The sequence below is a fragment of the Alosa sapidissima genome, chromosome 12, assembly GCF_018492685.1.
Source record: "Alosa sapidissima isolate fAloSap1 chromosome 12, fAloSap1.pri, whole genome shotgun sequence".
NCBI classification, from domain to species: Eukaryota; Metazoa; Chordata; class Actinopteri; order Clupeiformes; family Clupeidae; genus Alosa; species Alosa sapidissima.
This window is the reverse complement of record NC_055968.1, coordinates 886,301-911,374: the sequence shown is the minus strand read 5'-3', so window position 1 is coordinate 911,374 and position 25,074 is coordinate 886,301. Positions and strand designations below refer to the sequence as shown.

General features: G+C 40.5%; 1 protein-coding gene and 1 long non-coding RNA gene across 5 annotated transcripts in view; one reads left to right on the top strand and one right to left on the bottom strand.

Annotated features, from left to right (window-relative positions):
- afmid (arylformamidase) overlaps positions 1 to 25,074 on the bottom strand; it is a 107,756-nt gene that overhangs the window by 65,950 nt on the left and 16,732 nt on the right. The gene's annotated exons all lie outside the window — the stretch shown is intronic.
- LOC121677481 lies at positions 11,725 to 24,299 on the top strand. Its single transcript, XR_006020993.1, has 2 exons — positions 11,725 to 11,939; positions 24,076 to 24,299. It is a non-coding gene; the product is annotated as an uncharacterized LOC121677481 (long non-coding RNA).

The window sequence follows — 25,074 nt, the reverse complement described above, 5'->3', positions numbered from 1 at the left end:
ATTTCACAGTTCAGAAATGTTCAAAAATGTGTGTACATTTCAGCACTCAATGAAATTATGCAGAAGTGGTCACCTGTGTTATTCAGCTGGTTTATTTAAGATAATATATTGGTCATTGTAATGGCCATAGCCTATAGCCTACATGCTATTCCTTTTTCAGGATGTACCCATATCTGCATGATGTGAATGTTTGCATATGGCTTATGTCAGGCTTTATATCAATATTTGTGTCTCGTTATTTGATTTTCTTCATATTTTTGCATTAATGTCACTAGGAAGCATGCCAATATAAATATATTAATTTATCTGTAATGGGATTGGCTGGAACCTGACAATATAAGAACCATGATGGTGGGATAATCTATGGCTGAGCAATTTACAAAAATGTATGTAGGCCTACTGACAAATAGTTTACATTAGAATACATTATGATTTCGCCCCAATGAGGTTATGTAGAAATGTGTTGCAATTTCAAAACCGGATTACTCAGGAACCACTTATTGCACAGAGGCATGCTTTATATCCTCGTATTCGGTACGGTTTGCTGTTTATTGTGATATTGGGTTTGCCACGTGTTGTGTGAAGGGTTAGTGAAATATTAAACCGAGAGTAATGGGTGTGCACTGTGTGCAAAATCCAAATATGATTAGCCTAAATTGCACCTCGGTTCAATGTTAATTTTCTCGCGAACCATTTATCACAGCAACTTGGCGCTAATATCATTGGAAAGCTTAGATTCCGCACGTTTACCTGATGTGTGATATCATATGTATAGGTTTAGTTTAGTTGAACCTCATCTGCCAGGTATTTGACCTACCAGGTTGACACTTCAGCGTGAAAAATACTCAAAGCATACCTGCAGGCGGGGGAATGCGCCTGGGATGGCTTCTGAAGTATATCTAAGAAAATTTAGAAAATTCCACAGACAGGGGGTGCTCTTGAACCCTCTCACCGTCTCTGAAAGCATAACCGTGGCTCAACAGGTAGATCTATAGATAGGCTAAACTCATTTTTCAGGCATCTGACCGACCGGGTTGACACTTCAGCGTGAGAAATCGGGGGTGTGGCGTGTGAGTGTGTGAAACTAATCAAATGCGTGTGTCTCACGGCCAATGCGTGAGAGTTGGCACCTATGCTAATAGTACACAGGACATTCACTATCTCATACAAAACTGTACTAGCACAATGGAAACAAAAAATATTTTAGTGACTGTGGTAAGGTGTATGATGTACTAAGTAGCACACCCACAAGAAGACATTCAGTAATATCAATTATATCTGTTATGTAATTCATGGGTTTCATCAGGTCCATTTACACAGGTGTATTAATCAAGCACCATGCAGTCTGCATTCATAATCGAGGTACTTGATTTTATATACCTGTGGAAAGTGACCTGATGAAACCCATGAACTGACTTTCCCAAACATTGACGAGCACATACGAACCTGTATTAGCCTACTAGAAAAAGACTTCTAGAAACTAACTAGCACAACAATAAAAGTTAGATCACAAACCTTTGCTTCTAGCGTGATGACCTAATGTAGGCTAGAAAGCTGTGTAGCCCAACATGAGGATGTGCTCTGGAAGACATACAAAACACTAAGTAAACAGCAAGTAATCAAACAAAACATCATTGTAGGCCTACTACATTAGACTGAAGTGTAAATACCTGGGATCTAGTGATAGCAACTTAGCCTAATAGTGCACGGGTATTGGGTTTTTGATTTTCCCTGTTTAGACTAGAACAATACCAGACCTTAGTTGAGCATAAGATGTTGTTGCCAATATTATTATTTGTGGTTTAACGCTTAGGTTAGAAGATTATAGGTTCAACAAGCTAAATCTCTGGGTAGTGTGGTCATACAGTTTCTTATGAGTGTAGCTACACCAGGCACGTAACTGAAGCATTCCGTTCGCGTTGCTTCTTCTGCAACAATTAGCTTCCAATAGGTCTAATCAATGGAAGTAGCTACACCTGGCGCGTGGCCTGTAGGCTACGTTCAAAAAAATAGACCATTCCTCTAATGGATTTTACCAGAGCCCTTCCTATTAGACATTCTCTGATTTTACACGTCGCGAACAGAACACTTCAGTTACGTGCCTGGTGTAGCTTCCTGTAATATAGGCTAGCCTAAGCCTAGCTTGTGCCCTTTTCATGCAAGCTAACGTGAAGAATATGAACATGCTATTTTGTAACAGTCGTTAGGTGGAAAAGTTTGTTTGTACTTACAGCCTGTGAGCTGGTGGTCGATCGTCGTGACGTACAGGTCCAGGTTTTCAGAACATCGATGCAAAACCACTTTCTAACTGTAGGCAGGCACAGTGAGTGTGGTCGAAATGATTGGAACACAGAACTCAACTCTTCTTTTTAAGGCAAGACATGCTACATTGATGTGTTATTGCCACAAATAACACAGGCACGAATTTGCTCCGCCATGTTAGCAACTTGCTGTTAGCTCCTACTAGCTGCAGAGAGACAATCTCCTGGCCAAAATCTTCCTGTCTTCCTGTGGGCGGTCACAAGCCAAGGTGGGCGAGGCCATGAATAATTGTTTTCCCTGCGGCGTCACAGGGAAGGGCTTTTTCTGATTCACTTGTTTTTCCGTGTATTTTCTTTCATTGGCTAATGCGGGCAATGGGGGTAGAAGATCATTTTCACGTGCAGCATGCATATGCAACTTGGAGTGAGCTACAGTATTTCAAAAGGAACAAGTATTAAACGGTTTCTCGGTGAATGAAACCTTTAAGGCCAAGTAAGAATGCCTAGGTATGGCAGGTGATCATATACTGTATGGGCCTTTCTATATAAAAAAAGATTCTCAATAATGGGGAGGGGGTTAGATGATTAATCGACATGTGACACATGTCAATGGCAATGACATGTCAATAGCCTACATCAAATTTAGTTTGAGCAGTTACGGGGATGTCTAACTGATGCTCTCTCCCCAGCATAAAGCAAAGCAGAAGTAAAACAGTGACCTAAATCATAGACTGTTACCTGGTCTAAGAAAAAGAAACAAGTAAAAAAAGTAAAAGTTGTCTCTATTTTGGCCAAATAAAACAAGTAGCCATGCAGTAGCCACAATCTCTGTTCTTCTCATGCATGCAAGCACATGCATGGAAAGCTTGTGTTGCTTGCGCCAGTCATTCAGATTTCAGGCAATTATGTTTTTGTCTTTTATGTGAATTTGTGCATAGCCTACTCAATAAATTACAAAAGTGTATTCGGCATCTTTATTTTGTCTATGTCTGTGTGTGGTATATAGCCTACTTGGGATGCTTACATGGGGATGTCAAAGTTTTTCTATTTTCGTATTGATGTTAATTAAAGTGTAGATCCGAAGTTTAAACGGTAGGCCTATAACTGTGATGTGCAGTCACCTGACATCACCATCAAATTAGAGGACATTTCAGAACTATTAACGCGTCCCCTTAAGAGCATCTTAAGAGCAGTGCACGGGTGTTCACATACGAGCATGTTCGAGAAACAGTCGGAAAAACCAAACGAACGATCGTAAGATGAATCGTAGAAAACCCTCGTAAGGGCATGTCTCCGTCGTTATCGGGAGACTGGGCCCTGGACTGTTAGATGCAAATGATTTTCATTGTTGGATAAGTGTCGGGAATTTTGCCTCTGTCTATTGCGTGAGGCCAAGTGAGAATGTCCACTGTAGGCTAGTTATAGCAGGTGATCATACTGTATATGCCTTTATAAAAATAACTGCTAATGGCCAACAAGCTTATCTGATGTGTTGGCCTTTCTCTGCTGGCTATTGTGATGGAAATAAGGGGCCGTCTACACAACGCTGTTTTTTTTTAAACCGGTGAATTTTTGTTATCGGTTACGCCTTGCGTGTACACGATGCCGGCAGTTTAGGAGACTGTAACCGATTTTGAAACCGCCGGCTAACTTTTTCCGTGTAGACGGGTGTAGAGGGCACAGCTGGCAATTTTATGGCGAATTTTCCGTCGATTGGCTTGATTGGCCGGTGCCGTCTGTCGGTGCAGCAACAGCTGAACTTCTCAACACGAGCAACGGGAGAAACGCGACGCAACAGACCCACAATTCAGTTCGGCAACGGATGACGTGAGCCCATGCAAAGTGAATGGGATGCGTCTCCAGCCTTGCAACGCACGCAACTGTGTGTAGTACAGTGGGTCCCAGTTAAGTTTGGATGGGTTCCTTCATGAATCACGCACCCCATTTTCTCAGCAGAAATGGCACAAACTGCAGTTGACAAACAACCACAAGGTGTCACTTGGGAGTTCTGCCACTACTATTTTTGATGCGACTTGACTTAACTGCTTCCATGACGCAGTGAGCCATTACCAAACATATATGATCATACAATAGCATGAGTTTATATATATATATCTTATACCCTATTTGTCACGGTTACTTATAGATTTGATAGTGTAACGATAAGCGCATGAGACTTTCAGCGGGGGCACGGGAACTTAAATTGATCACGGTAGTTTAAGCTTACACTTAAACAGACAAAACATTCTAATATGAAAATGTAGATGCAATTGTTGTAAAATGGTGCAGCTCCTTTAACTCATTGAATGCCAAGCTGTTTTCGGGAGCTTTGTCCTAGAGTGCCAGCAATCTAGGCCATTGTTGATGATTTTTGTACAGCCACAGCATATTCTGTGTTATAGCTATGAACACATACAATAGCTCGATTAAAAGGTGAGACTTTAAGCTCTCGGTGGGTGCAAACCGTGTATTTCTACACGCCTCTGTTCCTGAGAAATCCCAAGCTAAACAGTGGCTAGTTTTCATCAAAATTTCTGTTTTTTTTCTAGAAATGGAGATATAACGTCTTTCATGAAATATGAAGTGTTGCCTGTTACTTACTTGTGTAAACTTTCCGGGAAGTGATCAGCGAGACCTGGCGAGACTGCCACCTAGTGATAGACCCACGAAAATGGCCTGTTTTTGACCTGACGTGCATGAATCACTGATTCGACCCAAAGCGGCAACCGAGTTATGATAAAATGTCCAGATTGTGCGTTTTCATGAGTTTCACGATCGTCATATATTTAATTTCCATTCATCACAGAGTTCCCAAAACCACATATAAGGTGTGTAAAGTGTCTAGTTTTGTAATTAAAAAAAAAAGCTAAAAACGTAGCCTAATATTACGTTTTTGGCACTCAACGCATGGGAAGGAAAAACGTCATATAAGCCCTGTGCGCAGGGATGGAAAGAGAAAGCGAGAGGGGATGTGTGTTAGAACTTAGATGCGTGTGAAAAAAGTAGACGTGCTGTTGAGACTGGAGCGAGTCATATTCAAATTAATGCAAAAAATAAATCCGCAGATAAAACCAATTATCCTCATTCATTGCAACCGCTGCATGCCTGCTTGCTGACGTTCAAACGACAACGAAAAAGATATCAAAGCAACAAGAGGGTTGAGTCTGAATGACAAGGAGTTCAGACTCATATTGCTCCTCATAACCATCTATAAAAAAAAAAAAAAAGTGTTTTTTCTTTTCTTCTTGAGCACGTCCGAATCCCAGGACATAGCCTAACGCACTGGACCTATAATAGGCTCGAGATATAATTCCAAAGGGGGCAGATAGGGGCCTACTGCACTTAAAACTTAACTTGAACGAAGCTTCCCGAAATTTGAAATTGCGATCAGTGACTGGCATCGGGTGAAGCTTTTCGAAGTTGAACAGGCTATTAAAAACTATTTGCGCACCTCAATGTCACAGGAGAGACTGGGCTCTCCCTTCTATGAATTGAAAAAGACGTTATGCTACCTGCAAACTGGCCTATGATTTCATTGCTGAGTTTGCGACAAAGCAAGACAATGTTTTTTCAGAGTCAGGATATGGCGAGTCAGTGTCATTTATTTGTCCAATGTTAGCCTACAGACCAGTTTCATAGTGCACATCTTATCAACAGTTTGAATGTCGTGTGTGTTTCTGCTCATTGACAAATGCCGTTCAGCACAATGATTCATGCCCAATTAGGCTAATTTCCCCTGTTAAAGTGTTCGCCTTTGTTACACTATTTGGTTTCGTGATGTAGCCTATGATAAACACCATATGGCCAAATATGTGACTCAGCTAATGTTATAGGCTATACAATTTCCCCTCTTAAAGACAAGCTGGTGTAGCTTATTAGACTAGGCTACTAAAATGCACAGACGGTAGCCTTGGCTATGTGTAAAGTAAGCTATCGCATGATTTCATGCACGTAAGTTCATGCATCTGTCAAGTTCGCACAGGGCCTCACACCATGTCAAGTTCGCACAGGGCCTCGCACCCCCTTGCGACGGCCCTGCAGCTCCTCCTAAGACAATGAGGAAAAAGTTAAAATACGCGATAAACCAGGGAAAAGTTGACAGGTTTGTTTCGGTCCCGGTGATTATTTGTGAAATTGTGCAAACGACAGCCTTTTCAAGGCATTTCAAGGAAGGTGTCGTAGCATGCAAGCTCCCAAATTGACCCAGTAGCCTACAGAAGGCATCAATAAATTGTTGGGACTGGGGAGGGTCATGCGTTTTTTCTCAATCACTTTGGAGGGTCATAGAAACATTTCTTGCTGGCGAGCAACACCAGCAATTGTTGAACATTTATCTGTACTGGACAGGACATTGACAGTAGCCCAGCTTAACAAGCAGATGTTGCAAAATACATCAAAAGACGCAATTAATCAGAAATAAATAATGTAATCTGCATCGCTTTATTTAACAAACTGCAAGCAACAAGAGGGTGGAGTTCGCTGTGAGGCCAAACCCAAGAGCAGAGCCTATCTGTTAAGGCACTCGATAGGCTATATGGTAACGAGCTGTGTGCGCCTGGAAAGACCATAGAAGATGCTTTCTGAATAGCGAAGACGGCTCTGATCATCTCATACCCTCCCCCCACTTCCTGTAGCCTACCATTATGACTTGTTGCCGTTTTGGGACATTAAGCTTTTTCACGTTAAGCCCCCCTCCCCCACCCCCACCCCCACCCCCTTCTTTCACAAGCAGTGGGGGAGCGCAGGGCACAAAGTAACACTTTTTGGTAGACAGAGGGTTCTCCGCGCTTCTGTCGTTTGGCGACAATCCGGTGCAACCAGGCCAGGACAGATATTTTAGAGAGAAGGAGAGACGCCAGTGCAGCTCAGATGTCTTCTTAATTTTCTTTATTCTTTAGTAAAAGGTGCAGAACATTATTAAACTTTGACTAACGTTTCGATGTGTTGATGTTTTTGACTAACGAACATCGAAACGTTAGTCAAAGTTTAATAATGTTCTGCACCTTTTACTAAAGAATAAAGAAAATTAAGAAGACATCTGAGCTGCACCGGCGTCTCTCCTTCTCTCTAACACTTTTTGGCTTTGGCTAAATATTTCTAAAATCATTTGAGTTTCACTAGTCACATGTTTTAACAAGCAACACTTGTTATTGAACTAATAACAGACGTGTGTCGAAAATTGACTTTATTTTCCATACGGAGAAATAACATATGCAGAGTCTAACCAAGGTCAATCTTGCCAAAAAAGCCCTCAAACCTGAAAACACATGAGGCAAAAGTGCAAAACATCACAAAAATCTCCCGTTTTTGGAAAGCTAAATGTTGACAGGTATGCGTTAGTCTAGTAAAATAAATCAGAACTATTCACGAGGTTTCTGGGCAGCATATTTATGTTCTGTTAGCAAGCGAACTTCTCATGACTGCCGACAAAGTAGCCTACTGCCAGCTGACGAAGCTCTCATTTTAAAACATTACTGAGAGACAGGCACTGTACAACCAAGACATCTTGCCACTGAATCCAAAACTATGTTTAACATTATGTACAAAGCTTATAGGCTACAGTGGACTAGCATGTTGCAGGGGCTGCTAAAATCGCAGAGAAATGCACTGAAAACTCGGCCAATCACAGCCCTTGCTGTCGAATGCTCCGTCCGGTTCGACCGTGGAACGCCACAGCGGACTATGCTTCCCCCAAGCGGCTGCAGTTGTACTTACATTTCACCCAGCTGCGTGAATCACCTAGCCTGACGAGCCAGACCCACATTAAAATGTAGGGTCTGGGCACTCACCGTTCGCAGTGCTCAGTCCGAGGGGCGGGATAATCAGTTGTCTTTCAAATAGAGCATCACAGTCCCGCCCCTCCTCCGAGAGAGCTTAGTTTCCGGAAGTAAATTTCCCATTAATTTCTCCCATTGACGTTTTGGAAAAATCCGTATCTAAAGAGTTTTAGAGCATGTCTTAGGCTAATCAGCTACGGAGTAACTCATAAGCATACAACGCATCATTTCGAGTGAAAAAACGAAGAGAAAGTCCAAAAAAAGTCAAAGGTACAAGACTGTGTACATATTTTCATTTCCGAGCGAAGGAACTACTCATCCCATAAACCACCGCGCCTCACTGAATAATATATAAGCAATGCACGAACCAGCGCAAAATCATTTCCAACCGGTGACAGCACGCGAACCCTTTCCTCCAAACAGTGATTTTTATATAGTGAATGTGCAGTTAATAGCAGTTATTTCAGGAGTAATCGTGCAAATAATTGTGTTTTGGTATTGAATGTTATATTTACCATCGTGTATTTTATATCGTGTGTGTGTGTGTGAAAGCGGTTAACGTTAGCAACATTGTGCAGTGCTTCGTATCTGACTGCCATCCTGATGCATGGACCAGTGCATGGTCTGCTCTTGGACCACCATATTCAGTTTGCTGTGAATTATTACGCAAAATGTTCATTAAATGTACAAAGTATTTCTAGGTTAATGATTGATGATATGACTCGTACAGTATGAAGGCTACAGTAGCCTAGCTAATGTTAACTAGCATTACCAACCTCCCTGCAAAACTCACCACACAACTTTGTAGGTCTTGTCCCTCATGCTGGCCCTTACAAAACCCACAAGCTAACCCTCGGACACACAACAGTCAATAATGTGACCCGATTTAAAGTGGTTTTCACCCCTTTGGACACTCTAAATTTCGTCCTTGAAACAGTGAAATATTCACGGGGGCATGGACGGTTTTACTGCAGTGTCTAGCTGCTAGCCGGTGGTAGCATCCAGCTTGCATGTGTTATCAGCTAGCTAGCTAGTTCAAAAGTTGAAGTACTTAATGAGATACAGGGCTTTTTATGCCTCGACTAAGTTGATGTTTCCTATAAACAACAATTCATGTTCATAGGACAAGGTCACTAAAACATTATATTAATGTTAGCAGCATTATAATGACATTCTAATGTCTGAAAGGCTAATGATTAGCCTATCGGCTACCTGAAAAGTTGTGAAAAAGTGTTTTAACTAGCATTTAGTGTTCTATTTGATGGTGTATTGGCCCTGACTAAGTTAGTGTGATATATAAACCACAATCCTTGTTGATACAAGTACCAATGTTCGTCTAGAAAGTTTTTATTCACATTAAGATTTTCGCCATAGGCAGTAAAAGACTCCGCCATCTTTGTCAATAATTTTCGCTGATAAAGTTTCAAACTATGATCATAACGGCCTTTCCACCAATCAGAGGCATCACTGTGGGATTGTGGGATTGTTCAGGATTGTGGGTAATGAAGTACTTATCCAAGACATCGCGATTAAAATACATTTATTTCAAAACAAGGTTAGTGCCCCTTGAATTTTCGCCCTCTATATGACCATATACAATCGCTTAGTACAGCCGTAGCTGGTTTTGAGTCTACCATGCGCAGTTAAGTTTTTATGGCTTATACCCGAATTGTCAATGGAGAAATTGCATTGAATTCTTACTTCCGGAAACTCCTGTGGGCGGGACTGTGATGCTCTATTCCCTCTGCACGCAATAGAGTGTCCCAGTGACTTCTGTCCCAGAGGAAAGAAAATGTTAAAATGAGAGCTCCTCTCTTTCTCAATTGTTTCTCCTAGACAATAATGAGATCACAGTGATATAAAAATGAGATTATTGCTTTCGTCTCCCGCTTCTCAGGTTTGTCTCTGGAGCAAAAGAGTTAAGTTATCTCTGTGTAGACTCCCTTTAATCTACAAATGAGATCTCATCAATATTTTCAATAATGCTCAGTGTTGTCTAATTTATTCATCTCATATTTTACTCAGGCTGATCCACCAGAGAGCTCTCTCTGTAAACTCATGCATGCAACTCATTTCAGATCTTTTTGGTAAATCTCAGATTAGGCTCCATCAGTTCTGTAAAAGAGATCTCTTCACAAGCTTGAACCGTTCTCATTCTAGTTATCTCAGTTTAGTCCTTTTTTGATTTACAAAAGAGATCTCAGCAAAGGCTTATACAATACTCAGACTTGCTCAATTTATATATCTCATATTTTACTCAGGCTTATCCATCAGAGAGCTCTCTAAGTGAACTCATTTAATGCTCATCCAGACTTATTTGTTTTATAAATTAGTCTGATCTGTAAGAGCTCTAGCTGTTGTAGCTGTACAACAATTCTCAAATGATTTTCATTGGCTTATTTGTTTTAATTGCACATATTTTCAAGTTCACATTTGCAAACAGTAGGCCTAACCATGTGATAATTTGGTAATTTGGTTTGGTAATTTGCTAACGTTCTTGCATATTTTTAGACTCAATATATCATTGAACAACCTGACGAAGCAGCACAAAGTTAGCTAGTTAGTTAATGTTAGCTATTTGTAAGTTACATCACTGGCTGTGCCGCTTGTATATAAAGCTAACGTTAGACAATTTAACGTTGCTAGCTTACTTTGCCTTATACAGCTTTAGTCTGTATGTTTTGAATGGTGTTAAGCCATGCTGTAGCCAAAATGCACGGAATTTTAAAATGTCTTTTGGATGTCAGTCAAGATGACGAAGCTAACGTTATTGCCACTGGTTTAAACTGGTTCCAGCTCAGTGCCACTGAAAAGAGGCCGGCAGCTTCTTAAAAAAAAATGGAAGACTACGCTAGACCATCAGATCAAATTGCTGAACAAACAGCGTACCAAAATGGTAAGTATATTTTTCCCCACAATATGTTCTCACTTTTGTTTAACCTGCTATAAATTACATATTGTAACAGGAGTGAAAGGGCATTCTTGTAACCCATGTAAACTAGGAAAGTAGCGTTGCTGCGGTCGAGGGGTCGAGAGATAGGCAAGTCAGCATCTGCAGTCATGAATAACTTACCAGTCAACATTTCTTTTGCAATTAATATAATCTGTAGCATGCAAATCAAACCAGCTATTAGCCTAACTGAAATAAAACCATGCTATATCTAGGTATGGTGAAGGGTATGTGATGTGGGGCTATCTATCTATCTTTTAATTACAAAGGCCAAGGGAACTTTATCAGGATGCATAGTATCCTGAGTCCATTCAATAACTGGCCTTTAAAAATAAAAATCTGCCTGCCTCTATGGGATTTTAACATAGGGGGTTCCTTACTTATGCCTCCTGTATTTTAAGGAATAACATTTATTAATTTACGATACCTGGTTCATTCACAAAGAATATTGGTGTGTTTAAAGGTTGGATTTTTTCCTCATTTTTTAATTGAGGCATTAAGATAAATTTCCAACAGATTATTGTATTCCTCTTTTAGTCATTTCAGCCTGGTTGTCTTACCTTATGCACAGTTGATGGTTTTATAAATACACCCCTACATCAATAAATAGTTCATGTAGACTGTCACACAATGGTAAGTGGAACATTGGCCACAGCTTGTAACAACTTCATTTTTTACCATTCTTTGCGTAGGGATGTGTACACAAGGATGTGTAAGGTTAACTTGGGAATTACAACAGAAAGGAACACGTTTCAGCTAATCAAAATCAATGACTGGAACTGTCAGTTTCAGAGCTATTATTACCACACTGATAGATTGATTTTGCTTTTTATTTGCAGCCTACGTTATGCACTGTGAAACGCTCTGTGGATGGACAGCTGTGGAATCCACAAAGGTCAAAGAGGCTTTTGTTACGAGGGCTGGAGGTTCCAAAACATCCATGAAGCTGGGGTAATTTTCTCTTATTTTAAATTATTTCCAATTGTGGTGAGCATTATTGGTGGGCTTTTTATAAAGGGTAGGCCTCTATTGCACTAAAAGTATTCAACTTTTATACAGTTAACGTTAAACTGTGTAGCTACAAAAGTTACAAAATCACATTGTCATAGAAATGATAGAGGCGAAATTTTAAGATATTTTACAGATGGGCTGAACATACATCAAAAGTTAAAAAAAATGACATGGCCAAAATGATTAACTCACCAACAATATTTGTTGTATGGTGTATACTGTATTTTCTGTATTTTGTTTTTGTTCTTGACAATTGTCAGTGTCTCTTGAGTGATCAGAGCTAAATGTTTTGGGCTAATTTAGATGTAATATTGAGTCATTGTCTTTGATTTACCGGATTGACCCTAAAGCACTCCTACTTGTTTACAAATCAACAAATTACAAAAGGACAAATCCGGTATGAATTGATCCATAGCTCTTGTTGGAAATCACTGTGTGCTGTTCATAGGAAAAAGAAAATGTGGCACAGCCAATTCTGAGTTATGGACAGGGAAGTATAGCCCAGAGCCGTATAGAAGTACTTTTGGTATTCCTGACCTAATGCAGGGTAGCCGCGGGGTCTTAAAAGTCTTTAAACGGTCTTAAATGTCATGTTCCTTAATTAAGGTCTGAAAAAGTCTTAAATTCCGTTGCCGAAGTCTTAATTTTTTAAACGAAGGTCTTAAATTTTAATTATACTAGCCTGCAAGCAAGGAGAAATGGGGGAAAAAACAACAACAATGTGAAAATTCAACAGGGGGTTGCGTAACATCAGGGATCGTCTAATTTAGTGTTGCACGGTGCACCGATACTACAAAAGTGTCGCAATAGCTATTAGCAGTTGTCACAATACCTAATTTTATTAGTATCAATACTTTTAAAGGAGAATTCCGGTGTGATATTGACCTAAAGTGTGTTGAAACATGATACCGAGTGTGAACTTATGTTTCATAGCCCATCTCGGCTTGTCCCCTGCACTCCAAAATCTGGCGCTAGTTAGCCGATGCTACCAACAGCTTTTTCAATGGTGGTGCTTCGGCATCGGGCTGTATGTCATTCGTCATTAGTGCTAAAATCATTATTGAACATTCTACGAACTTGATAGTTTTTTATTTACATTTATTTTATCTAATGACAGACAACAATGAATTGCATCCACATATCCTTATACATTATGTGCAACTATTATTCACTAGCCTAAAACCGTGAGACTGAAGGCTACAGTAATTACTCACGTATTTCTTAAAGTGACAAGCACTCAATTACACCTAGGCCTACACACCACATTAAAATTTGCCTAGGTGTAATAGTTTAAAAATAAATATTAAGTATTCAAATGACTAAATATGTTTAGCAATTAAGCAGATTAATAGTAATTATGCAGATTAAAAAATACTATACATTAACTGTACACTATATGAATTTGAAGGTATACGAAATAGAAACATGAAATAAGCCATAATTTTCTGTGTGTGTGGAAAGAGTCAAGCAGAATCTAAGATGCCCACTGGTGTGAATGATAACACTATATTCAATATTACTGAGGATGTCAAGGTGGTCTGGGCCCCCAAATCAAATAGATTTTTTAAGAATTATCGAAGAAGTATCGAAATCGCTATTCTTGATGTGGTATCGGTATCGGTACACTAGTCTAATTTCTTGGAATATGCGCAAACAATACTTTGGGTTTTCGCACCGGCAGCAATGAATCAACATAATCAGTCAAAAGGAGAGGACAGCACATCATGAGGAAGTGTTGTTTTAATTGTCATTATGGATTTGATCTGGTGTTTTACAACCGCATAATGGGTGTGATGTAGGTCTTAATTTTCATGTAAGTGGTCTTAAAAAGGTTTAGTCTTATTTGGGGTGGTTAAACCTGGGGAAACCCTGTAATGGAAAGAAGATACCAAAGGCTTTTTTGCCATATTGAGTCAGCTTTACTTTCTTGTCCATAGGTTATGACACATTTTATTGTTCTTTGTCCTTTGGACAGTGCCTGGTGAGCTCGAACAACAAGGCTTTGAATCAGTTTACACCAGATTTGCCCTTCAATGAGACTGTGTGACATGTTCCAGCAATACTCATCACTTAAACCTCACTGATCACAGGAGAAATGTTCCTATTGAAACCCACTATCAGAACTAAACAAGGCAACGCTGCATTTAGTTGTTATGCGTCCTGACTATGGAGCCAGCTCCCAGATGACAAAAAAAAATTTCCCAAATTACTTTTTTGACATCAGGACTCTGAACTACAGAGGGTCCCCGTTAAAAATTGACACTTCATTCACAATAATGGTGATTCACGCAGCTGGGTGACATGTAAGGACAACTGCAGCCGCTTGGGGGCAGCATAGTCCGCTGTGGCGTTCAACGGTCGAACCGGACGGCGCATTCGACAGCAAGGGCTGTGATTGGCCGAGTTTTCAGTGCGTTTCTCTGTTTTTAGCAGCCCCTGCAACATGCTAATCCACTGTAGCCTAAGCATTGTACATAATGTTAAACATAGTTTTGGATTCAGTGGCAAGATTTCTTGATTGTATAGTGCCTGTCTCTCAGTAATGTTTTAAAATGAGAGCTTCGTCAGCTGGCAGTAGGCTACTTTGTCGGTAGTCATGAGAAGTTCGCTTGCTAACAGAACATAAAAATGCTGCCCAGAAACCTTGTGAATAGTTCTGACACTAACGAGGTTGAAATATAGCATTTGCCTACAGCATCTCCTTAACAGTAATGTTAACAAAATGACAGCATTCATATGACAAAGGAAAACGAATCCGGTCACTCAAGACTGTGTTGCAGCCGTGGGGCAGAAGACGCTTGGTGGCCGTCCACAACGTTATAAACTTAACCTAAATAGCCGGCTGCTGTAAGCTACAATCGGATTTTATTGTATACCCCTGTTGTCTCAATGATGATAACATCTCATTTCCGACTATATTTCAAAGTGTGCCGTTCATTTGCATTATTAACATAACATCGTATTTTGTCATTTTTGGCGAAGACATGCATTCCGTTAGGGATATTAATAGAACATATTTAACATTCTCTAACCATCGTGATTTCGAATTGGTGCAGTTGTCAGCACAAAAAAATCATTTTATTCTTTTGCTCTTTTGCATTGCTCTATGCTGTTCTATGGTGCTTTCTGCCTCTTGGTTGCGCACGCATGATTTTGTGACGTTTCATAGAAATCCATATATAATGAGCGCATAAAACGACTTGTTGACGTTTTGGGACATTAATCTACATGTAGGCTACGTTAAGCTTTAAGGATTGTATGTCCTTAATTTATTTATATAGGCCTATTTAGGCTACTTGCGCAAACCCTGGATACTTTTATTGCCACACAACAATATTGGTGGTATTTGTTACATTAGCTTCAAAAGGCACCGCTTCAGAAAGCTGCACTGCTTGTGAAAGAAGGGGGTGGGGGAGGGGAGCTTTCAGCCAAGTGTCGGAAAAATGCATAGCCTACAACACAGAACCCGCTTCTCGCACTAGTCACTGACAGTAGACACGCTTCCAGCCTAATGACTTTCACACATTTTGCAGAGAAAGCTCGAGTAGCCGAGAGAGCAGAGAAAGCTCGAGTAGCCGAGAGAGACGCCGAGAATGATCGGTTGAAAGCGGAGGTCAAAAACCTCAAACGAGAGCTTCAACAACTCCGAGAGGCAGCCACTTGGAGAGCCAGAGACATTTTACAGGAGATGAGAGTTGGAATCGGAGAACTTCAGGCGACGCTACGTGAGCAGAGAAGTTATTCGACGCCTGAGAGACCAATCCCCAGGTGCACCTCGACACCAGCTCCAGAAACGTCCTCCTTGCAGATGTCTCCATTGGCCCTCTCCGTCACACTCAACGACAGCATCCAAGTTCCTAGTCAACACGCAGACGTGACCTTGTGTGATGTTGGTCCCGAAGACCACGCTAAGATTCACCAACAGAGCTCCGGCCAAGTGGGCAGATACGGATGCCTGCTCTTCAGGTCCATCGTCACAGAGGAACACTATAAAGCCTGGAGCAAAACCACCAACTGGGATGGAGCGAAGGGCAAGCGAGCACTGCCGCAAAATGTGAAAAACTTTGTGGTCTCAACACTACAACGAAAGTTCCCTGCTATGGGGAGGAGTGAACTGAAGGACTGCATCAATAAGATCAACGAATTCCTCTGCACAACACGCAGATCTTCCCAGGGATTCAACGTGCTTTAAATTTAGACTGTAGAATGTAGAATGTAGACTTCATTATTTCAATAAATACGTTTTCTCTGAAGCACTTTCCCGACTTCGTCTTTCTATAGGCTAAGCATATCATGGAGATAGAGTAGAAAACTGGATTTAACTAAACAAATGTAACTAAGTAAACTGATTGTTCACACTACAGTAGGCCATGTTCCCCCTCTCAGGCTGTACAATAGGCCTATTGAAAGTAGGCTAATGAGCTCAATAGACACGTTAGCGCTTCCATTAGGAAACTTTCGTTGCAGACTTTCACAACTGATTGTTTAGCCTATACAGTAGCCTACTGTAGGCCTACTCTACAGTAGCCTAGGCTATAGGTTATGTCCCCCTCTCAGGCTGTACAGTAGGCCTATTGAAAGTAGACTAATGAGCTTAGACACATTAGCGCTTCCAGCCTAATGACTTTCACACATGAATGATTTACAGTAGACACATTAGCGCTCCACGCAGTGGCGTAACTAGGCCTAGTAGGTGCAGCAAGTGCAGTCGCACCAGGGCCTGTGACCTCCGTCGCTACCCCCCGCAATGCAATTGCTGGAAAATTCTATACCGGTCCTTTCTGACTACCTGCGTGCCTTTGGCCAGGCCAAGGCTACAGCGCAGACACTCGCAAATAAATGGGGGTTCAGAGTACATTTGAAAATGTTAGAGCGCGGAGAGTGAAGCGTCACTTTGACGAACTATCGGAAGATGAACGCTTAACCGATGCAGAGAGATACTTCAAAGTGCAGGTATTTAATGCAACTCTGGACATCATAATCAGTCAGCTCTCCCAAAGATGTGCAAGCATGCGGAAAACTTGTTATGTGGTTGAGTCTTTACGTCCTATGATCCTTCAACTCACAGGTGATGATGAACTGCTTGAAAAGGCAGTACGTTTGTCAGGCCATTATAGCATGGACATTGCACCGACATTCCCAACACAACTCCTCTCATTTAGGTCTTGCTTTAAAGCAGAGATTTTACAGAAGTCATCTATTTTTCAACTTGCCAAAAGGCTGGTGGTACAGTGGGTCCCCGTTAAGTTTGGACGGGTTCCTTCATGAATCACGCACCCCATTTTCTCAGCAGAAATGGCACAAACTGCAGTTGACACAAACAACCACAAGGTGTCACTTGGGTGCCACTACTATTTTACGATGCGATTGACTTACTGCTTCCATGACGCAGCGGGGGCACGGGAACTTAAATTGATCACGGTAGTTTAAGCTTACACTTGACAAAACATTCTAATATGAAAATGTAGATGCAATTGTTGTAAAATGGTGCAGCTCCTTTAAGAAAGCACCGTGTGCAGGGATGGAGAGAGAGAAAGCGAGAGGGGATAGGCCTATGTGTGTTAGAACTTAGCGTGTGGAAAAAGTACGTGCTGTTGAGACTGGAGCGAGTCATATTCAAAATAATGCAAAAAAAAGCAATTATCCTCATTCATTGCAACCAAAGCATGCCTGCTTGCCGACGTTCAAACGACAAATGATTTAGCTAATTGATTATATAACCTGTACACCAGCAATTGTTGAACATTTACCTGTACAAGTACATTGACAGTAGCCCAGCCTAACAGCATGTTGTAGGCCTACTGTAGAAATGTCACTTAAATTGCAACCGCAACATGCCTGCTTGCCAATGTTCAAACGACAACGAAAAAGATAATAAAACAACAAGAGGGTTGAGTCTGAATGACACTGAGTTTTTAGACACTGAGTTTTTGTAGTTAAGAAATATTTTCGTATAAAAAAATGGTCATTCTTCATTCATTCTTCAATGGTCAGGCTTAACGTCCCAAAACAACGATCAATGATCATCAAATTTATCTCTCACATTGCTCCTCATAACCATCTATAAAAAAGTGTTTTTTCTTTTCTTTTTGAGCACATCCGAATCCCAGGACATAACGCACTGGACCTTATAATAGGCTCGAGATATAATTCCAAAGGGGGCAGATAGGGGCCACTGCACTTAAAACTTAAAAAGATGAAGCTTTCCGAACTTTGAAATTGCGATCAGTGACTGGCATCGGGTGAACGAAGCTTTTCGAAGTTGAACAGGCTATTAAAAACTATTTGCGCACCTCCATGTCACAGGAGAGACTGGGCTCTCCCTTCTATGAAAAAGACGTTAGGCTACCTGCAAACTGGCCTATGATTTCATTGCTGAGTTTGCGGCAAAGCAAGAAAATGTTTTTTTTCCTGAGTCAGGATATGGCGAGTCAGTGTCATTTATTTGTCCAATGTTAGCCAATAGATACAGACCAGTACATCTTATCAATAGTTTGAATGTCGTGTGTGTTTCTGCTCATTGACAAATACCGTTCAGCACAATGATTCATGCCCACACTCTAAAAAATGCTGGGTTGTTTTTTCAACCCAAACACTGGGTTGAGGCTGTTGTGTCATTTTGTTTGGTGGTTTTTACTCATATTGGGTCATTTCTGTAACCCAGCTTGCTGGGTTGATAGTTTATCACTGCTGGGTTGATAGTTTGGGGCTGTGCTCCCTCCTGTCCCCCACCTGACGTGGAGTACACTACCCAGCACCAGGGTGACTTCAACACAGCTGCATAGTTATTTGAAGGTTGAGAAAAAAAAATCGTCAGGCAGGCAGGCATATTCTTTCAACCGTCAAGTCCAGCAGCTGTCAAAATGCAATGGAAATCAGGTGATTTCGGAAGGTATGTATCTGCTTTTATTTATTTATTTATTTATTTTTATCCAGCCGGATTTTAAAAGTCCACCCAGAGACATAGCCTTTGTGATATCAAGGAATATTCTGCCTTCCATTTCGTTCAGCTTCAAGCAGGTTAGCAGGTGTCATTCCAGCTAATATTAGCTATTGTTAATGTTAAATCTACTAATCTACTAAATCTACTATTAACCCTTAAAGGAGTACCGTCACAAAGGGTGTGACGGGAATGTTGAGAAATGAACATTCTAAAGAATATCTGGGTTCATTGAATTCAACATAGAATTTTAGAACCTTCAATTGTTGCGGAACTTAGAATGTTCAAAAACCTACACCTTTAAGGGTTAAGTACAGACTCATAAAAACATAGTTCTGTATTCACTGGTTAGGAACTGTTGAACAGAAACAAAACAAACTTTTACAACGAACTACAATTAGCATACCAGCAGCTGGTAGGTAACGTTAGCAGACTTGGAAACTTTATGCTAATTAAATATGCTTCGTGGCTAACGTTTGTCAACTAGCTAACACAGTCGAAGTAGTCTCTTCACGACACGTAACTTACGATATTAATCATGCCAAACAACATCTTATTAAATCATTCAGGGTAGCCTCATATTATAGCCATGTAACCTACTGGGTGGTTCTTGGTGTATAACATTAACTTGGATTCACTAACTGAATAATGTGTTACGTTAGCTAGCTAACGTTAGCACTGCTGAACTTATGTTTGTCAGCCTAATGTTAGGCTAATGGTAATGTTAGTGTTATCAAGCTCATCTGACATAAACGCACGTTTTGTAGGCTATTACTGGTATTATGTTTAAAACAACTCTGTAATATTAGGTGGTCATGGTTTCCGAGTGTGTTGCACTAATAATTTGTCTCCTGGTGGATTTTTATGTCTGTCAATATAATTCACTGGTAATGGTTCATGCAAGTCTTGATATAAAGTGCTGTATGCTGAGTGATAAAAATGCACTCTTTTTTTCTTTGATTGACAGGACTGACCCCCAAAACGGACTTTGGAATCTGCCTGACTTCGTGGAAGTGTCACATGCATTTTATACTAGGCTATCTATTCAAAAATAAAGAAAACTATCAAATGAATACTGTAATTGTGTCGAACTATTTTATTTCATTGCATGGCTTTTGATGGCCATTTGATAGACTGTTTATACCATGCAAGCTGTTAACAGAAGGTGTTCTTTCAAGTAAGTAAATACAAACTTTGAGTTATTAAAAGTTTGTAACAACAGAGTATTTTAAAAACCAACCAACATATTGGTTAAATTTCAACCCAGTTGTTGGGTTAAATTTAGTAACCCAATTTGCTTGGTTAAGATAACCCAATGCTGTGTTGGACCCCATTTTACTCAGCGGCTGGGTTGAAAACAACCCAGTTTGGGTTGTTTTCAACCCAGCATTTTTTAGAGTGCAATTAATTCCCCCTGTTAAAGTGTTCGCCTTTGTTACACTATTTGGTTTCGTGATGTAGCCTATGATAAACACCATATGGCCAAATATGTGACTCAGCTAATGTTATAGGCTATACAATTGAATTTCCCCTCTTAACTACTACTACTATTAAAATACACCGACGGTAGCCTTGGCTATGTGTAAAGTAAGCTATCGCATGATTTTATGCACGTAAGTGAAAAGGACCTTGCATCTGTCAAGTTCGCACAGGGCCTCGCATCCCCTTGCGACGGCCCTGCAGCTCCTCCTAAGACAGCGAGGAAAAAGTTAAAATACGCGATAAACCCGGGAAAAGTTGACAGGTTTGTTTCGGTCCCGGTGATTATTTGTGAAATTGTGCAAACGACAAGGAAGGAACTTTCAAGGAAGTAGTCGTAGCATGCAAGCTCCCAAATTGACCCAGTAGCCTAAGGCATCAATAAATTGTTGGGACTGGGGAGGGTCATGCGTTTTTTCTCAATCACTTTGGAGGGTCATAGAAAAAATTCTTGCTGGCGAGGGAGGGTCACGTCTTTTTTGACTAACGCTCCCAAAACTCCTCCGGTAGCCCCTTAATTAAATAAATAACGAACAGTCCCTAATTGATTAATAGCCTAGGCCTACACCAGCAATTGTTGAACATTGACCTGTACAGGACATTGACAGTAGCCCAGCCTAACAAGCAAATGTTGCAAAATACATCAAAAGACGCAATTAATCAGAAATAAATAATGTAATCTGCATCGCTTTATTTAACAAACTGCAAGCAACAAGAGCAGAGTTCGCTGTAAGGCCAAACCCAAGAGCAAAGCCTATCTGTTAAGGCAGTCGATAGGCTATATAACGAGCTGTGTGCCTGGAAAGACGATAGATGACGGCTCTGGTCATCCCATACCCTCCCCCCACTTCCTGTAGCCTACCATTATGAAGGCCTGTAGCCTAAAACGACTCGTTGCCGTTTTGTGACATTAAGCTTTTTCACGTTAAGCCCCCCTCCCCCATCCCCTTCTTTCACAAGCAGTGGGGGAGCGCGGGGCACAAAAGTAACACTTTTTGGTAGACAAAGGAGGGTTCTCCGCGCTTCTGTCGTTTGGCCACAATCCGTTGCAACCAGGCCAGGACAGATATTTTAGAGAGGAGAGACGCCGGTGCAGCTCAGATGTCTTCTTAATTTTCTTTATTCTTCAGTAAAAGCTGCAGAACATTATTAAACTTTGACTAACATTTCGATGTGTCGATGTTTTTGACTAACGAACATCGAAACGTTAGTCAAAGTTTAATAATGTTCTGCACCTTTTACTAAAGAATAAAGAAAATTAAGAAGACATCTGAGCTGCACCGGCGTCTCTCCTTCTCTCTAACACTTTTTGGCTTTGGCTAAATATTTCTAAAATCATTTGAGTTTCACTAGTCACATGTTTTAACAAGCAACACTTGTTATTGAACTAATAACAGACGTGTGTCGAAAATTGACTTTATTTTCCATACGGAGAAATAACATATGCAGAGTCTAACCAAGGTCAATCTTGCCAAAAAAGCCCTCAAACCTGAAAACACATGAGGCAAAAGTGCAAAACATCACAAAACTAACTAAACTAACACGCGCATATTTTTGTATTGCAATCATTGTAGCCTACAGTTGTAACAGCGCGTAACAGTCGTTTTACTCCCCGGATGCGCTTATTATAAAGAACGTTTAACGTGTCCCAAAAACAGCTATCAATTAATCACCAAACGTCTTATAAACAAGTATTGCCAGGAGCAACACCTTGCAAAAAATGATAACAATAGGCCTAGGCCTTTATATGGCTCTGCTCCTGCCTAGATTCGAACTCAGAACTACCTGAAAGTTGCAGACCTGTTCTGGAAATACGTGCATTAACCCACTCGACCGTCAGACAACGCTATCTGCTTCGAGTAGGCCTATTGGGTAGGACTGTAGCCTACACTGGTTGCTGTGGCACAGTCTTGAGTGACCGAATTCGTTTTTCTTTGTCATATGAATGCTGTCATTTTGTTAACATTACTGTTAAGGAGATGCTGTAGGCAAAGTCTATATTTCAACCTCGTTAGTGTAGTAAAAAAAAATCAGAACTATTCACAAGGTTTCTGGGCAGCATATTTATGTTCTGTTAGCAAGCGAACTTCTCATGACTACCGACAAAGTAGCCTACTGCCGGCTGACGAAGCTCTCATTTTAAAACATTACTGAGAGACAGACACTGTACAATCAAGAAATCTTGCCACTGAATCCAAAACTATGTTTAACATTATGTACAAGGCTTAGGCTACAGTGGACTAGCATGTTGCAGGGGCTGCTAAAAACACAGAGAAACGCACTGAAAACTCGGCCAATCACAGCCCTTGCTGTCGAATGCGCCGTCTGGTTCGACCGTGGAACTCCACAGCGGACTATGCTGCCCCCAAGCGGCTGCAGTTGTACTTACATTTCACCATTCACCATGATCGTGAATGAAGTGTCAATTTTTAACTGGGACCCACTGTAGATTATGACAGTGTAACATCCACATTCGGGGAAGTGTGTACTGCTCTCATGTTGTTTCTACATTGCCTGTGACTGTGGCAACAGCTGAGCGATCTTTTTCCAAATGTTCAACAATTGCTGGTGTACAGGCTATAATCAATTAGCTAAATCATTTGTCCAGCTGTTTAAACATTTTTTCGTGTTACATTCAAACGCAAAAGGTGCTTTGATATCTTTTTTGTTTAAACGTCGGCAAGCAGGCATGCTGCGGTTGCAATGAATGAGGATAATTGGTTTTATCTGCGGTGTTATTTTTTGCATTTTGAATATGACTCGCTCCAGCACGTCTACTTTTTTGCACGGTGCTTTCTTAAAGGAGCTGCACCATCTTACAACAATTGCATCTACATTTTCATATTAGAATGTTTTGTCAAGTGTAAGCTTAAACTACCGTGATCAAATTAAGTTTCCGTGCCCCCGCTGAAAGTCTCTTATGCTCTTATGCGCTTATCGTTACACTATCAAATCTATAAGTAACCGTGACAAATAGGGTATAAGATATATAAACTCACGCTATTGTATTATCATATATGTTTGGTAATGGCTCAGCTTTCTCTGATTGTTCTACTGACTTGGAAACTGCATCATGGAAGCAGTAAGTCAAGTCGCATCAAAAATAGTAGTGGCAGAACTCCAAAGTGACACCTTGTGGTTGTTTGTGTCAACTGCAGTTTGTGCCATTTCTGCTGAGAAAATGGGGATCGTGATTCCTGAAGGAACCCGTCCAAACTTAACGGGGACCCACTGTAAACTATTTTCAGATGCCCATTTTTTTTTTTTACACTGAATAGGCTTAGTCCAACCAAAACAAGGTTTTGCCTAGCGGTAAGCTGGATAGGGGTTAATCCTAGCCTGACAATACAGTTTACTCACTAGATGAGGTGAGGGAATTCAACAAACTTGTTTAAGCTTGACAAATATATCAATAAAATCTGTTTTTCAATTGGGCAACAAATAGCAAATGTGAGTGGTAGCTATCACATCCCCCATTCTGTGTTTAAGTGATTAATAAGGTGTGTCTGATCTTTGTGCTGTATCAAAATTCCCACAGTTATGAAAGCAGACGGTCAAACAAATGTCTTAGTTTGTGAGCCACTCAAAAATACAAAGTAACAATGTTCTATTTTCTGCTCTTTTCTCCCTCCTCCCTTTGGTTGGTTCCATCACCAGGATAAAAGACGCAGATTGACCAGCCCACGCTTTCATCCACCATTGTACACAGTATGGCACGCTTTGGCACAAGTTCAGTTTGTTTATGTTATTGTTTATTAGTTCATTTCTCCATGTTGTATGATTTATAGATAGTCTTAAATTGCCATTGTGCAGTTGGTCCGTACAATGCAATTTGCTTGTGCAGCTTTTAAAAATAATACTCACATACACACTCACACACAAAATATAAATAAATAAGAATACACATTATACAAAGAACATATCAAGGCATTAACATGCTTCCATTGCTTGAAGTCCATTTTAAAGTGCATCTGTGCAAGCTCCCATTGCTTAAAGTCCATTTTTAAAGTACAACTGTTTTGCTTTGTTTTATAAAATAAAAGTTTGAAATGCTATGGAGTGCCCTATTTTTTGACCCTCAAACTGATATCAATTGTAACTCCTACTTCTCAACAGTTTCTCATTGCAATGTCTCCTCATTTGCTCTATTATTTCTCCTAAGGAGAAACAAGTTGTAAATGAGACTACACTCAAACATATAAGAGATCTCCCGTATTTCTCCTGCTTCTCAAACTAATATCTCTTATGTGACTCCATCTGCTCCATTATTTCTCCTAAGGAGAAACAAGTTGTAAGTGAGACTACACTCAAACATATAAGAGATCTCCCGTATTTCTCCTGCTTCTCAAACTAATGTCTCTTATGTGACTCCTACTTGTCTTATTGTTATGTGTCTCATCTTTTGCTTGTTTTATTTCTCCTAAGGCCAAATTAGGAGAAATAATTGTGACAAAAGTAATACTTAAATGATCCTTAAAAGAGAATCACCATTTTGCCTCTTTAGCAACAGAAGGGATAGAAATGAGAAGCAAAAGTTTCCTCTGGGGTTTTACTTCCGCTACAAGGGACCTGTCTTTCAAAAAAATATGAACGGGAGTTAATGGAGAGATAACAATTATTTTTTGGTCCAGTTTGAATTGTGCCACGAATTTCACA